Source organism: Xyrauchen texanus, chromosome 22, assembly GCF_025860055.1.
Source record: "Xyrauchen texanus isolate HMW12.3.18 chromosome 22, RBS_HiC_50CHRs, whole genome shotgun sequence".
Classification (NCBI taxonomy): domain Eukaryota; kingdom Metazoa; phylum Chordata; class Actinopteri; order Cypriniformes; family Catostomidae; genus Xyrauchen; species Xyrauchen texanus.
Genome location: NC_068297.1, coordinates 41,472,056 through 41,488,975, shown reverse-complemented (window position 1 = coordinate 41,488,975; position 16,920 = coordinate 41,472,056). Strand labels below are relative to the sequence as shown.

The following is a 16,920-nucleotide window of genomic DNA, read 5'->3' as shown; positions in this document are numbered from 1 at the left end:
CCACAGCCACCACCATTGTGTCCTTGAGCAAGGCACTTAACTCCAGGTTGCTCCAGGGGGATTGTCCCTGTATTAATTGCACTGTAAGTCGCTTTGGATAAAAGCGTCTGCCAAATGCATAAATGTAAATGTAAATGTAAATGTCTTACCTCTGAGAGATCTGCTGTTGGATCTACAGCGGCTTTCTCCTCTGCACGGCAGTGCAGTTTGCCTCTGAGTGCTTCGACAACGCAAACTAAAAGAATGATTTTTTCTAAAAGAGTATTTTCCTCTAAAAGAGCAATACACAGCGGCATTGAATGTCCTTTTTATAAAGATGCCTTTCTGCCCCTGTGTAGTTCCTGGATGCGGTAGAGTGCTCTCCACTTCAGACGGCCACAGGCGCTGTCTCGTGTGTCTGGGCTGTGATCACACCGAGGCAGGATTTGTGGATGGTTCGCTACCATGGCAACGTAGCGGTCGCGGCTTTCCTTCAACCAAAGGAATGCCACTCCATCCGCCCCCCCGCGTCGCTCCTTCTTCCCACGGGATTGAGGATGACGTGGTTGGCGTTGGAGGCGATCTGGGGTTGGCAGTGGGCGTGGTTTCGCCGGGTACACCCCCACGAACCATCCTTCCCCTGGCACACTCGTTGACTTCCGTACGGGCTCGAGGCAACAGCGGCTTGCCTCACAGCCAGCCTGCCTATCCTCTTGAGCCTCCCCAAGCTGGATGAGCTCACCACTGCATCGGAGGGCTGGACTGGAATCCCATCGCGGCTGGATGATTGGTTCCTTGGGTCTGCCTGCCACTCACAGCCAAGCCCCCCACCCCCTGGTCCCTTTCTTCCCGGAGGTGTATGATGAGCTGACGACTGCATGGAGAGCACCCCTCTCCACTCGTCACAAAGCCCCTCACTCATCCGCTCTCACTACCCTCGACAGCGGAGCAGCCCACAGGTACGTGGAAATTCCCCAGATGTATAGGGCGGTTGCGATCCACCTGTGCCCCAAGAATGCCGCCAAGGGCGTCCTCCTGCGGCTAAGAAACAAGCAGCTCCGCCTCAACCCAGGCCCAGCTCTCAGCCCCTGCGTTGAGCGCCCCGCAGGAAGCGTATTCCCCCCGTCTCACGGATCCCCTCGAGGACCCAGAAGGCTCCCAGGCGCTCCTGAGACGACCGACCCAGATACCAAGACGTTCGCTCCGGAGCTGGTAAACAGACCACTCCGTCCCCCGGTGGAGGGCCAGGAGGACAATTCTTGTTTGAATTTATTTCATTTGCCGCACCCCCTTGGGGCTGCAGTACCCACATTGTCAATAAAAGTGCTATTTCCTTTGTCTCTGGGTCACCTGGCCCGCAAATGTCATTATCGGCACTCTGCCACCACTCCTCAACAGGCCCGGCATGCTGGACGCGAACCGCCCGCTTCAGCCCCAAGACTGTTCCCCGGCCGGCCGGTTCTGATGAGTCTAGATGTCGCCTCACCAGACCTCCTCCTCAGTTACTAACCTGCCCCCTGCCAGGTGTGTGGTGCAAGGTAAGTGCTTCGAGACTTTTATCAACACCAAAGCCTCAGGACGCACCTTTACCTCCTGACGCCGTAATACCTGCTCTGCCCCGCTGTGAAGCTCCGCCGGGTATGTCAAAAATAATTGTCCCGTTAGTGCCCCTAGCATGGAGCTTGGATGCGTGGCTTTCACTTCCCATCCCGTCACGCTGGCTGGCCAGGACCATCCGACTCGGTTACGTAATTCAGTTTGCCATGTGGTGTATGCCACCACTCTTATCTCCCCCTCTCTGGGCAGGTGTGGTCTCCGCAGGGTCTTTTCCCCCTGAAAGAATAGGAAACTGGGTAAGACCCCCTTCCCCGATACGTGTAAGGGCCCCAGCCGTTGACTCTATGCGAGAAACATAGAGAGAAAAGAGGCCTGGCTAGGCTCGGCCAGTTCTAGGGTAACTATAAGGATTCCGACGACTTTATGGGGCATTGGGGGAAGGGTACGTGCAGTCTGATACAGCTGGTCGTTTTGGCACGTCAAGTACCTGCCTGCCCCTGTGTCAGCAGTACACGTACATGGCTCAGCGCATGGCGTGATTTAAATTGGACCTCTAGTGTCGCTTCTTCGACACAACGTCGAAGTGATCGACAGACGGGGAACGTCTAGGTTACGGAGGTAACCTCCATTCCCTGATGGAGGGAACGAGATGTTGTGTCCTCCCGGCCAGGTCGCTGAGCCGAGCCACTATTGTGGCCGGACCATTTCCGGCTCCTCAGAAAAATCCAGAATGAAACAGATGCATTTCCCCGCCTTTATACCCGTATGTTTGGGGGTGGGACATGCAAATTCTGTCTGCCAACATCTCATTGGCCTTTTTCCATTGATCAGAGGTATATTCGGCGCTCAAGAGAGACCCCTAGTGTCGCTTCTTCGACACAACGTCTCGTTCCCTCCATCAGGGATCGGAGGTTACATCCGTAACCTAGACAATTTTTTTCCCTCTTGGTAGGGGAACCCGGCAAGGCTGTCCTCTGCAGCAGGTGTGTTGCATAAACTTTTACTCTACGCAAATGATATATTATTATTTGTCTCTGACCCTAAAAGATCTATGCCTAGCCTCCAGAAAATTATTAATTATTTCTCAAATTTTTCTGGATACAGGGTGAATTGGTCTAAATCGGAAGCTCTTGCTCTGACAGCATATTGCCGTACCACAGCTTTCCAACCTGGTGCCTTCCACTGGCCCAAGCAAGGCACTGGGTATTTAGGTATTTAATTTCCAGCAAATTTGAGAGATTTAGTTAGTTAATTTTGACCTATTAATGAAAAGGTTCATGTGTGATATTGATAGGTGGGCTTCACTACATTTGTCTTTGGCTGGGAAGGTCAATGTTCTAAAAATGAATTGTATTCCCAAATTAAATTATTTACCACAGTACCTCCATCTAGAAGTTCCTCTTTCTTATTTTAAACAATGTGATAGGATATCTATTAAAGTCTTTTATTTGGAATTGTAAACGACGTTGGTTGCATTTCAGTACATTACATAAACTGATTGACAAAGGAGGTTTATGCCTCCCCAAAATTTTGTTTTATTACTATGCTTTTAATCTTAGACACTTGGCTCATAGGTCTCTTCCACCAGAGAGAGCCACTCCCTGGTACAACACTGAACAAGAAGACCTTGCCTCAATCCTACCATTGCAAAGTCTTTCTATTAAAAAGCATAGAGAAGTAAAAATGCATCCTATTATTTCACACTTATATTCAGCATGGACTAGGGTTTTGTTACTCACCTAAATGTTTCCTCAAGCATATGGCTGAACCCCAAATCATGTATTAACAAGCCCCCCTTTTGCTGGAAAGAATGGATTGAGAGAAGTGTTGCTACACTTGGTGACCTTTATGAAAACTGACCTTTGATATAATTTGAAAATATAACCCAGCAATTTGGGATTTCTAGGTCTCAATTTGTCAGGTATTTACAGTACTTTTTTCTTTGTTTCTACTGGACTCCATCTATATTGCTTAGGCTTGGTTTAAAAGACACACCGATCTGCTGTCGATGTGAGTTGGAGGATGGAGACAAAAGCTCTATGGTTCTGCACCAAGATTCAAGAATTCTGAATAAGAGTCCAGATTTTTACATGTGAGGTTTTAGAAAATCAAATTTAATTCGTCAGCAGACAATGTATATTGACTGATGGGGTGGTTATTAAAGTAGGTGACAAATATCCAAAAAGCTGGGTCCAAATTAGTGTAATGATTCATGGTTCATTGGGCAGGGTTGCGACATTTGATATCTTGGTAAAATAGACACGTATGGTAAGAAATGGGACAGGTTTTTGGCCTTTCCGGAAGGCTCTCAATGAGGGCCATGTGGAGAGAAACCGAATTCTGGTGGTAATTGTAAATTCTATTCTTTGTGGATTTCTTTCTTTTCTCTTTGATTGTTGATTTTTATATTTTTTTATTTTGTCAAATATTTTCTTTGGTTTATTTGCTTTATTTGTGTGCATGGTGTAATTTAGGCTTTGACCACAGGGAGATTTGTTGAGGGACAGGGTGGGGAGGGGGAGGTGTAAATTATGATAGTTAAGATGATTCTGTGTGTTTATGTTTTGTTTTTTCATATTTCACATAAGAATCAATAAAAATTCCTTAACAGAAGAAGCAAATGCATTGCGACAATTTTAAGTAATCCATCCAAGATGGTGGATGAATGTTGAAATGTACTTATTCTTTTTTCAATATTGAAAGAAACTATAAAAAAGAGGTCAGTCTAATAAAAAAACAACAACACACACTGTCAATGTAAAGCATTCCAAATGAGTCACTTACTGTATTTCATTTAGGATGCCTGTATCTTTCTCTATTGCTGTTCGATTACATCATAGAAAGTCTAAGGCCTTCAAAAGCCGTACAGCAAACCCATCTAATCTGGTGCCTATTACACGCCAAACTAAGATTGCTGTGGGGACAAAAACTGTTAAGTTAGCACTTTTAAACATCCACTCACTTAAAAATATATCACTTCTAGTCAATCACTTAATAAGCACATACAACCTGGATTTTATGTTTCTAAATGAAACTTGGCTAGAAGACAGCTGTAGTGCAACAGTCCTTAATGAAACATCCCCTCCTAACTTTACTTATTTGAGTGTCTGCAGAGAAGGTAGGAGAGGTGGGGGTTTAGCTGCTCTCTTTAAAGATGTCTATCAATGTAAGCAAATATCATTTGGGAATTACCCGTCTTTCGAATATCTGGGTAGTGTGTTAAAAGGTGCTCCACGCATTTTACTTATCATTATTTACAGGCCTCCAAAATACTCTCCAGCCTTCGCTGAGGACTTTACTGAACTGTTATCAACAATTACCTCAGAGTTTGACTGTTTTGCCATTGCTGGAGACTTTAACATTCACATAGATAATGCAGAAACCAATATGACAAAAGAAATCAAAACTGTTTTAAAAACTTTTGATCCGACTCAGCATGTACATGGACCCACACACAATCATGGACACACTCTAGATTTACTTATCAGTAAGGGTCTAAACATTTCATCGATTGTTATTAAGGATGTAGCACTGTCTGATCAATTCTGTATTTTCTTTGATATATTAATCTCTCCTGCCATTGAAGCTAGATCTGTGTCTGTCAAGAAGAGATGCTTAAATGAGAACACTAGTATAATATTTATGAAGGCTATATCTTTAACACCAAGTATATCTGCTGACTCTGTTGATTTTCTCCTTGATTCTTTAACTCAAAAGTTAAAAGTGTAATTGATGATATTGCTCCTGTGAAAGTCAGGAAGAAGAATGGCAGACAAAAGGCACCTTGGAGAAACTCAACAGCAGTGCAAAATATGAAAAGACAATGCAGAAAAGCAGAGCGCATGTGGGGGAAGACAAAACTTGTAGTCCATTATAACCTCTACAAAGACAGCATCCATGCTTTTAATATGGAACTAGGCAAAGCTAGACAGACTTTCTTCTCGAATATTATAAACAGCAACTTAAACAACACACGCACTCTTTTTGCGACTGTAGAGAGACTGACAAACCCCCCAAGCCAGATTCCTAGTGAAATGCTTTCAGACAGCAAGTGCAGTGAGTTTGCTTCTTTCTTCTCTGAAAAAAATGAATAATATCAGAAAGGTGATCAGCACATCCTTGAGTTGTGCTGGGGTCAGACAAATCAAACCACAACCTGAGAAAGTAGTTACTATGTCTGATTTCAAAGAAATTGATGGCAATTGATTAAAACATCAACCTGCGCCCTTGATGAACTTCCCACATCTTTTTTCAAAAGTGTGGTCAACTGTTTAGAAGCAGATCTCCTAGAAGTGATAAACTCTTCACTTCTCTCTGGGAGTTTTCCAAACTCCCTGAAAACTGCAGTTGTCAAGCCCCTCTTGAAAAAGAGCAATCTGGATAAGACCATATTAAGCAACTATAGAACGATCTCAAATCTTCCTTTCATAGGCAAGATCATTGAAAAAGTTGTCTTCAATCAGCTGAACAAATTCTTGAAATGGATACTTTGACAATTTTCAATCCGGTTTCCGATCGCATCACAGCACAGAGACAGCGCTCATAAAGATAATAAACGATATTCGCTTAAATACTGATACAGGAAAATTATCAGTACTGGTACTACTCGACCTCAGTGCTGAATTTGACACTGTCGATCACAACATACTTCTTGACAGGCTGGAAAACTGGGTGGGGCTTTCTGGGATGGTCCTAAAATGGTTCAGGTCATACTTAGAAGGAGAGGTTATTATGTGAGTATAGGAGACCATAAGTCTGAGTGGACGTCCATGACATGCGGAGTCCCTCAAGGCTCAATTCTTGCGCCACTCCTGTTCAACCTGTATATGCTCCCAATGAGCCAAATAATGAGAAAGAACCAAATTGCTTACCACAGCTATGCAGACGACACACAGATCTACTTAGCCCTATCTCCTAACGATTACAGCCCCATTGACTCCCTGTGCCAATGCATTGATGAATTAAAACTTTCTTCAGTTAAACAAAGACAAAACTGAAGTCATTGTGTTTGGAAACAAAGATGACGTTCTCAAGGTGAATGCATACCTTGACGCTAGGGGTCAAACAACTAAAAATCAAGTCAGGAATCTTGGTGTGTCTCTAGAGTCAGACCTCAGTTTCAGTAGTCATGTCAAAGCAATAACTAAATCAGCATACTATCATCTGAAAAATATTGCAAGAATTAGATGCTTTGTTTCCAGTCAAGACCTAGAGAAACTTGTGCGTGCTTTCATCACCAGCAGGATGGATTATTGTAATGGACTCCTCACTGGCCTTCCCAAAAAGACCATAAGACAGTTGCAGCTCATTCAGAACGCTGCTGCCAGGATTCTGAGCAGAACCAGAAAATATGAACATATCACACCAGTCCTCAGGTCTATACACTGGCTCCCAGTTACATTTAGGATTGATTTTAAAGTATTATTACTGGTATATAAATCACTCAATGGGCTAGGACCTCAATATATTGCAGATATGCTCACTGAATATAAACCCAACAGATCACTCAGATCATTAGGATCACATCAGCTAGAAATACCAAGGGTTCACTCTAAGCAAGGAGAGTCTGCTTTTAGCTATTATGCCAGCCGCAGCTGGAACCAGCTTCCAGAAGAGATCAGATGTGCTCCTACATTAGTCACATTCAAATCCAGACTCAAAACACATCATTTACTGAATGAGCACTGTGCCACTGTGTGTCCGACTGTTTGTACTGTATTTTATTTTATTTTATTCTAAACTGTTTCAATTATTCTTATTTTTTTATTCTTATTTTAATCTCTTCTATGTAAAGCACTTTGAATTACCATTGTGTATGAAATGTGCTATATAAATAAACTTGCCTTGCCTTGCCTAGGATGCTGCTTAAAGGTCTATTCACACTGAGACTGCAACAAATAAAGTGAAAAACAATTTCACCCCTGTACAGTAGGCGAAGCTGTTGCTTATTATGTTTTCCTGCTCGGACCTGTCAATGCATACAGTTAATATTTGTATCACTGTTAAGGCATTTAGTTAACTAATTTGGTGTAACTGTTTCATTTTGTTCTTTCCATGTGTTTAATGCTTTTGAAGGGATATAATATCTGTGTTTTTTAGATGAGTGAGATCAATTATGAGCGCTGCTGCATAACGCAATGACTTACAATATTTTCGTCATTCATTTATTTTATAATTGTAGTGAATTGTATGGGTTTCTTGTATGTGGTGAGAAAAAGAACACCATTGCAGGAATACTTGCAAATAAAATCGCAATTCGTTTGGCTTCACTTGTAGTAAATTATTGAATGTAAAGAATCTGTTTAGGTGATATTTTAGGTTGAGGTTATTCCAAACTAATTGCCGAACCTCACTGTTATTTTACATGCTAGGATAATCTAACAGGCACAGTGATTCATTTTAAATAATGTACATTAACACAAAACATTTTAGAAATATTAGAAAATGAAGATGTATTTGCAGCTTCTATGTTGTTTATGTACTGCATATTTGTACTGAATTCAGAGTTTTTTGCATGAGACGAGAAGACCAGCACCTGTGTTTGCCAGTTGATTAGCGCCACCAACGTGCTGGATGACAAAATGACAAAAAGCTTATATATCATTGATCAGTCATTGTTAATCGCAATCCGAAGGGAAAAATATCGGACTTCTCTCCATACAAAAAAACCCTCTGATTGTCAGCAGACGATTTGTCGGACCCGATGTGAAAAGCGCCAAAAGAATGCACTGTTCCTATACAAAAGATCATTCAGAACTAACTTTTACACCGAAAAAGCGGGCTTGGTGTGAAGAGGCCTTTCGTGCATGGTTACATTTATCTTTGCACAGCAAAGTTCTGTGGGCGAAGAAGGCACAGGCCAATGTTGAGCGTGTGTGAAACCAGCAAAAAATGAATAGCCAAGCAGCCTCTTTTTAATGCTGCAATATATACTCAGTGAGAGTAAAGTAAAAAAATTTGCCTCTAAAATGATATCCTAGTTCATTATGAATATTTACTGTACGAAGCACCATCCACACATTCACACTGCCAACCCAAGCAACATCCTACTGGTCAACATGGCAAATTCGCTTGTAAATTCACAAAACCTGGATTCCCATTGAGACAACTGTATTTTGCCGTGTGACGGTAAATGTGGCCGCACCTTAAGAAGACAGCCAGGCAGTTTATGAGCCATGACGTGATGATCTTATAAGTAATATGTTTTTACGGCAGCAGCAATCTGCTCTCCTCTTGTTCGTAACAAGGCTGCTGGCACACAGAATTGCTGTTTCTTTGCTTGTTCTCTGCTGTTGACAGTTGATTCTGTCTGTACTCTGCAGTGGGAGGGCTGTGAGTGAACCAAAGTCAGTATGTGATGGAGATCCAGCCAGTGTTCCATCTGTTCAGCAGAAGAAATAATCGAATGCAGGCAGCTACCAGCAGCAGTTTGCCATTCAACAGCTGCAGCAGCAGAGACTGCAATCCAGACAACTGCTGAACCACAGCCGCTCACGCCACCTGGTAACACTTGTTCAGAGTCAATTTCCATACAGTTATCTGTACTTTTACTCTAGTATTAAAGAAGTGTAGTATTGTCCCAAATGCAAAATGTTAAAATGTTTTACTACACAGAAGAATTTGCCGTTTAACAGAGGATGGGTTTGGCATTTCAAACGCGTGTGATGTGTTGCCGCTAGCATTAGCACATTAGCCAACATCAGTTCAACATTTGTATCTCTAACAATGTAAAGCATTTAACTTATATTTGTATCTTGTTGTTGTCACAGAAGTTTCACTAGTCACGACATTCTGCATTATTTACAATTGTTTTTGTCAGGCCAACAATGCAGCCTGGTAACTCCGCCCCTTCCGCTAAGTACGGCAAGCCGCGAGCACTAAGCGCATGAAGTGTCCAACATTCAACACTCCATAATTTCAGTTGAAGAAGTGCATCATCCGGGAACTTGTAGTATACTTCTTTTTGTTTCATTTTCAGGGTTAACATATTACTCGCAATACTTACTCTACAAAATGGTGTAGAATACTGCAGAAGTGTGCAGATTGGGATGCACCTAAATTAAACTATAGGAATTAAGCTAGAACACAACTGAAAACAGTGGTGTCCTGTGCATAAACCGGGTACCCCTTCAATTCCCCCATATCACTCCCCATATTCTCTTAAAAACAATTCCACTCCAGATTTGCAGTAGTCCTATGGATGTTTTAAAGTTAATTTTAAAAACAGTGGGGCCAATTTTCACACCCTGGTAACCACCCAGAAAAACCTTGTTTTGCTCGGGCAAGCACCATTCACATCATCTTCAGAAATTGTAAAAGTCTTTTTTCAACTTGCTGTTTTTTGTAACTATTTGCATGTAAAATATTTACTGTAAAAATATTCTTACAGAGTATTTTTTGTCTTATTTTTGGTAAAAATATATAAACATACGTAAGACAATTCTTAAGACAAATCTAATAATATGTAACCATTTATGCCCCATCTGAACACACAAAAAGTGGACTTGATACGATAAGTCTAAGCGGTTGTAAAAAAGCGACACCTTTACTGTTCACGGTTTACATAAAAGTGATTGATGTAAAAAATCTAAAAGAAGGGCAGAATTTTATTGTTTTTACTTTAAGGAAGAAGAAATGTTATAATTTCTCTAACAAAAAAGAAAAAAAACTGTTTCCGTTCTAAAATGACCACAAACAGTAAAGTAAGTGGTAACGCAGTAAAGTATTATTTAACAATGTAGAGTATGAAGGGGAATCATGGAGTCATGGATTCTGAATACAATGAACCCACTGTTAAATCTTATCTAAATCACTGGAATAGCGCCAGCTAGTCTGTGAAGTATAATGCGCTATTGACAAACCCCCTTGCCCATGTGACTCAAATCTACACTCCAAATCCTCGTGCCGTACCATGTGAGCAAGGCACGTGGAAAGTTGGCAACAGAATGTGTGTCTTTCATTTTAAAACCTAGAAGGGTTTATTTTTAAGGAAATACGTTTAATCCCTGTATGTTGTGTATTTCTGATGTTATATTAAACTAGTAAAAATTTGTTTAGTTGTGTTAGTTAAACTCTGGAGCTTTAAATAAGGGTCTTAAAATGTATATCCACTTTTAAGTGTACTAAATACACGTTTCTTGGTATCAAATTAAACCTTACGACTTGCCCTAGCTGAATATATATATATGGTCACATTAAAACGTATTCTGCTATGTGTTACCATCGTTTGAGTGATTCAAACCACATCCAGGACTCTGTCGTAAAGTATGCAAATGAAGAGCCTTGGCAGAACAAAGAAACAAACTCGCGCCCAAAACGGAGGGGTCTCATTGGGTCACTTCTCCCAAAGGAGATGTGACCTCCCTGCCTTAAAAGTCAAGCTCCAACTTTGACTCACTCTCTCTTCTGCTGAACATTTCAACTCATTTGCATCTTCGCTTCCCCGGCATCTCTTCTCTTCTGCACCCTTCCCCCGTTCTTCTGGACCCCTTTGGAACAACATTTCAACTCTCTCTCTTCCCCTCCCTCGGACTCCCCTGAACGCTCTGCAACTTTCCGGAACACCCGTCGACTCTTCAACAGTTACCCGCTAAGACGCTTCGAACTTTCCGCGAACCACCCACGCTCTGGAAACACCGACAGAAAGCCATCTCAAGGACGCCACGAGGCCACGTCATAAGCGCAGTCTTGCTCAGACACACAAAGGTCCATTGTGCAAGTATTATTTCATTGAAATTCAAATGCGTTACAGTGTGTAATTTCCGTGCTGGCTCCAAAGGGTTAATTGTTGAAATAAGTTTGCCATACTTCTAATAATTCTTCATTTTCCCTTACTGTGTCTACTTTGTTTATTTTATGTTTATTCTATGTTAAATGTTTGTTTGTTAAGTGTAGTGATATATCCTAGTTCCTTGTATTAAACCCAATTATACGCGTGATTGTCTGTGTTTGTTGGTCATAAAACAAAGCCTCTTTAATGTGCGATCTAAAGTTACGAGCTGATATTATCAAAGTAAGTTAACGTGCTTTGATTAAGTAATGCTTATACTAAGAATAAACCTTCTGGAGAATTGATCAGGAGTATCGAGCAAAGTGGTTCGGCGGACGAACTGGTTGGACGCGATACGGTTCAATTCCCTTAAGGTGTTATTAAAATTAATATAGCCTGTCTGCATGTGATGTATATTCCTAATTAATTATAATTCGTTGTGTTTAATTATCTATATATATATTGAAGCAGGCTCTTGGACTATATAAGCCCTTTTTGGGGCGTTTTTGTATGTATTGTTATCTAGTCAAAACCGTATGATTAATCATTGATTACGATCATTAATATTAGTCGTACATTCCCAAAACCTGACCTGGATACTCTACATAATGGTGGAGATTAATGCGGGCACATTTTAAGCTTTGTTTTGTGAACGAATGCATTGTCAATTTTGTGTATTTTGGTTGTTAATTTTGTACGCGAGCGCGCCGAACTGAAAGGCACAAAAAGCCCGTCCCAGTTCAACACGATTAACAAGTTGCTAAATAATGTCTAAACATTTGTTGCCACTGTTGAGTGATAAAGAAAACTGCAGTTCATAATATTAAAATTGCTTCTGTAAAGACGCGCTATATTTTAATATTACAATTAATATTATAAATCCCCTGTTCAGAACGAAGCTCTTCTTTCAGGGTGATAAAAAGATTGGGTTAAACGATGCTCCTTTTCTCAGCTTAGTAAGGCCTGAGATTATAATCGTTATAAAATTAACTCCTGGTTTACATTGACGTAGCTAATCAATCGAAAACCTAATACATTTTGAATAAGTGCTATATTTCTGATGTGTATGGGAGCCGAATAACAGACGTACAATTCCTGTTGTCCACATTTACTCGTAGTGCAGGAAAAAAATCTGCCACGCCGTTTGTGTGGAGTATAGCACCAAAAAGAAAAAAACAGACCCGCCGAGGTTTCAATTGAATAATTGTGATTTTGCAGAAAATCCAAGCGTGAGAATTCTCTCTCGGATTTGAAATCACACGGAATGTTATTCCGCAGACAAACACTAGAGGGCAGCCTGTAAGTGCTTGATTAGTTCTCAAGTTACTCCCACCCCATGACGTCATCTTGCGCGTGCGCAAGTACGCCATCGTGTGGACATTAGCAGACAGGTCATATATATTTATTTAATTTAATTTCGCCAATTACTCTCACCCCATGATGTCATTTTGCGCGAGCACAAGTATGCCATCGTGTGGACATTCATTGTAGGTCATTTCTTTTCTCAAATTCTTTCTCCCTGTGAATATTGAAAGGGTGGTTTAACTGTCAATACATATTGGCATTTACAAGCTTTGCTTGTGCTAATATTATTGGATGTTAAACAATTCTTCTACCTCCGACTGTTACACTTAATTGGGTTCAAACAAGATTTGAATTTATATTTAAAGTTAAGTCTCAGTCCAGTGACTAATGCCCACTTAGAGGAAACGTGCCCCCTTTGGGGCCTCCCCTGCTAAGTCGGTTTATCACTTCCTTCCTCCTTGCGTTCTGTTTTGAAGTGGTTAATTTCCAGTTGGTTTTATTTCAGATGCTATCACTGATGTCTTACGGCAATCGTGATTATCATCGAATATAATTCTGATCTCTAACTTTTCTTGCACTTATTCAAATTTGGTTTGAAACAAACAAATTTCGAATGTAAATTTGAATTAAGTTTCTCATTTCAATTATTATTAATTAATGTTATTAATTATTATTAATTATTATTAATATTATTATTTTTTTTCCCTCTTTGATACTTTATTACGACTGTATCCTTACTATCTTAGATGTTACTTGACATCTCTTTTCACGCTTATTTAAATTGAGTTTAACAGGTTTAAATTTAATTTAAATTAAGTTTGTCTGTTCATCCCGCCTTGTTTACTTCTGTCTTTTCTTGTGGTTGGATTGTTTTGATAATTAACATCAGTATCAAACTTCTTTATTTATCATTATTTGGTAAAGCTTTTGCCTGTTATTTCTACACACATAATTACTCAATTTGGGTTAAACAAGAAAGCCTTAATTCACTTTAGGACTTTCACTTGCTAAATCATGTTCTGTATTTGTATGTAGAATTCCCTAGTGTGCTGTGGTGATTCGACAGTCATCTCTGGTTGGTTCCCAGCAAGCTGGTTTATCCAACCGGCGTTACCGACGCTGGCCGTATGTGAATCTCGGACTCTTCTGTCTCTTTTCATTGGTGCGGCACGCAACGACATCAGCAATTGGGCACTCCAAAGGAAAGTCAACCCCGTCAGTCGACACACAAGGCAAGTTTGGAATAATTACCTAAACCAGGGCCTGAAGAGGGGCCACTCTTACGAGGGTTCTAGGGAAAATCCAATCTTGTCGTGCCGTCTGACAGTTGACACCTTGGTGTTGCCGGTTGTGTTTAAAGTCAAGTTGTTTGAGAGGGCGCACCGTGATAGTAGCAGAGGGCCCGGGGACACTGCGGTCAAGTGTTTGGAACCGTTGGAAAGATTGACCACTCGCTGGTCCCCAGCAGAGTGACATCGATTCACCCCAGGCAAACTAAAAGAAGATAAAATCCATCCACCAGTATAGGCCACATAATAGTAGACATTCACCCGGTCATTTAAGCATTTGGCCCATTTCCTTTCTTTCTCTCCCCTAAGCCACACCATCTTCCTAGGGTTTATACCTCGATAGCGCCCCACCCTGTTGGTCCTATCATAAACCCTAGCAGTGGTGGTAGACTTAGGCCCTTTTTCTCCTGCCTATCTATTCCTAACATTAATTGTGTTCTACTTTATTCTGCTGTTCTGTTCTGTCGTAGTGTGTACTTCCAGTTCACATTAAGACAGAGCCTACAAGAGCCATCAAGGAACACTGAATAAAGAGACAAACAGGCAGCCCGCATCATCAGATGACCCTTGTGGGCTGCCGCCTTGTCAAATCCTTTATTTAGACCTGCACTGACCCGCAAAATTCGGCCCACCTAACTGTCTAACTGTCTACCCCAGTTAGTCAAAATTACGGCTGACAATAGCCACCTCATTGTAGCTCGCTAACCCTACGCGTACTTGCATTGGCCTCTTTGTGTGTGCTGTTTTTCTCTCGCCTACAGTAAGCCAGTATGTCCCATTCGTCCAGTCCCGCAGCCCACTGGGATCACCTCGAGACCTGGCTGAGCGCAATGATGGACACCGTCCTACCCAAGGACGACAGGGACCTACAGCCCCTAGGTCGAGAGCAACTGGACGCCGAATTGGACAGCCTGATGGCCCACGATCCAACACAGAGCTACAACCACAAAGAATGGACCAAGATCATCGGAAGTCTTGCCCACAATCTCGTCGCCCAGGCACGGATAAGTGAGGAAAGCAACCTCGACCTGGAGCAGGAGGCCGCAGCGCTAAAACTCCAAGCGGAGGAGGCCCGTAGGAACCAAGCCAAAACTCAGAGTCATCTAGATCAGCTATGCCTCGAGACTGAGGAACAGCGAAAGGAAGAGGATGAAACGGACCCAGAACAGAAAAAGGAAGTAGAGAGACTTTGAAATGCCCTGGAAAATCTTCTCCTAGATACAGACCAAAGAGAACAGTCGGAGAGAAAAGCCAGAGACGAACTCGACGAAAAGCTGCGACAAGGCGAGTCTCTCCTTGCAAGAGCAGAGACTGCACTAAAAGACAGAGATGCTAAATCCAGAGCCTGTGAAAAGCACCTGAACACGGCCCGAGCTGAAATCCATGAACTTATTCAGCACCGAGACCATCTCAAATATGAACTTGACACTGTTCACAGAGAACTGAAACATTCTTATAGACTGCAAAGTGAACAGAAAAGGGAAACGCACACCACAGAGTTTTCCCTGACCAGTGGGCCCAAGCTTTTCAGCCAAGAGCTCAGAGCTGAAAAGGGGGGTGAAAGCCCACTGTTCAACATGTCACCAGCCGGCCTCCAAGAACCCCCGTCAGCAACAAAAGGGTGGGAGCCCGCCCACAAAAGCCTGGTCACTAACCACGGCATGCCTCCCAAAGAACTTGACAAGCTGGCCAGAAACATCCCTACTTTCACCCCAAACCCTGCAGGAGGCCACGATGTGCACGCCTACCTGCAAGACATTGACTTTCACTTGCACACTGTTCCCCACGTGACCACGTGGGACAGATTGTACCTGCTCAGAATTACGTCTAGCCGTGACGTATGCAGCTTCCTAGACCGTCAACCAGAGACTGTCAAAACAGACTACCAACAGCTGCGGCAGGCTTTCATCAGAGAATTCTCTGATCCAGAAACTGATCAAGGACTCATCACCACCATGAACCTCAAGCAGGCTCGGCGAGAAACGCCACAGGCCTACTACGGACGAATCCGACGAGCCTACTTCGGAGCACGAAATGAACCGGGCATGGAAGAAGATGTCAACTTCAGAACCTTGGTTCTCCGAAATCTGCATCCCACAGTGAGCCATCACTTAGGGGTCCTGGCCCGTCCTCACATCATGACTACCCAACAACTGCTAGACTTGGCCCATAAAGCTTTCATCATGCAGAAAATTGCTTCTGAAAAGACTGTAAAAATTCCATCCATTTGCCCTGTCACTGATCAGCGCACAGAGCTGGCACTAGAGGGTGCCCAACAGCACCACAGTAACACAACTCTTAACAACGAGTCAAGACCGTTGCAAGCCAGCAGAGGGCAGTGCAGCCGTGATGGTGCTCGTCCTAAGCACCAGAGCGGGCGCTTTGAAAGATCCTACGGCAGCCCACGGCCCCCCCACAACCAAAAGGGTGGAGCCACGTGGGAAGCCAGCCGACGGCCCAGAAAGAGCCGAACCCCATCGACTAGAACGTCCAGCCCAGACAGCCCGCAGCGGAAACCCTTCCGGCATGCCCCAGCCAAGTCCAAGTCTGAGCCTCCCTCAAAGAAAAACAGTGAGGCCACGTCAGAGACCGCAGAGCTCTTGAAAATCCTGAAAGAGCTTCTCCATAAGAAACCTCACAAGGAAGACAAAGAGGACAGGTCAGGCTCCTCATGACTAAGTGTAAGGCCTGAAACCAACACCCTTCCTGACTGCCCTCCTACTGAACCAAGCACCAAGAGCACCGCTCTTCAGACACAGACTACCGAACCAGCTATCACATCACCAAGTGACAGCGACACCCACTCACTGCAGTTGACAACCACACATCCTGCAGCGGACAACCCAATCCGTCACACCAGTGACCAAGCCCCTAAGATACCAGAAAGTGCTGTTTTGGTTGTGTGTCTCTGCACCGAGTCACCCGAGACCGACCCTAACTGCTTATCGATCACCACACAAGCCCCAACACCAATACTTCTGGGGAATCTGATCGAAAAGGGGGTAGCACGAAAACTCTATC

General features: G+C 42.8%; 1 pseudogene; it reads left to right on the top strand.

The window, feature by feature from the left end:
- The first annotated feature begins 536 nt into the window (after nt 1-536).
- LOC127662713 (uncharacterized) lies at nt 537-16,574 on the top strand (annotated as a pseudogene).
- The last annotated feature ends 346 nt before the right edge of the window (nt 16,575-16,920 follow it).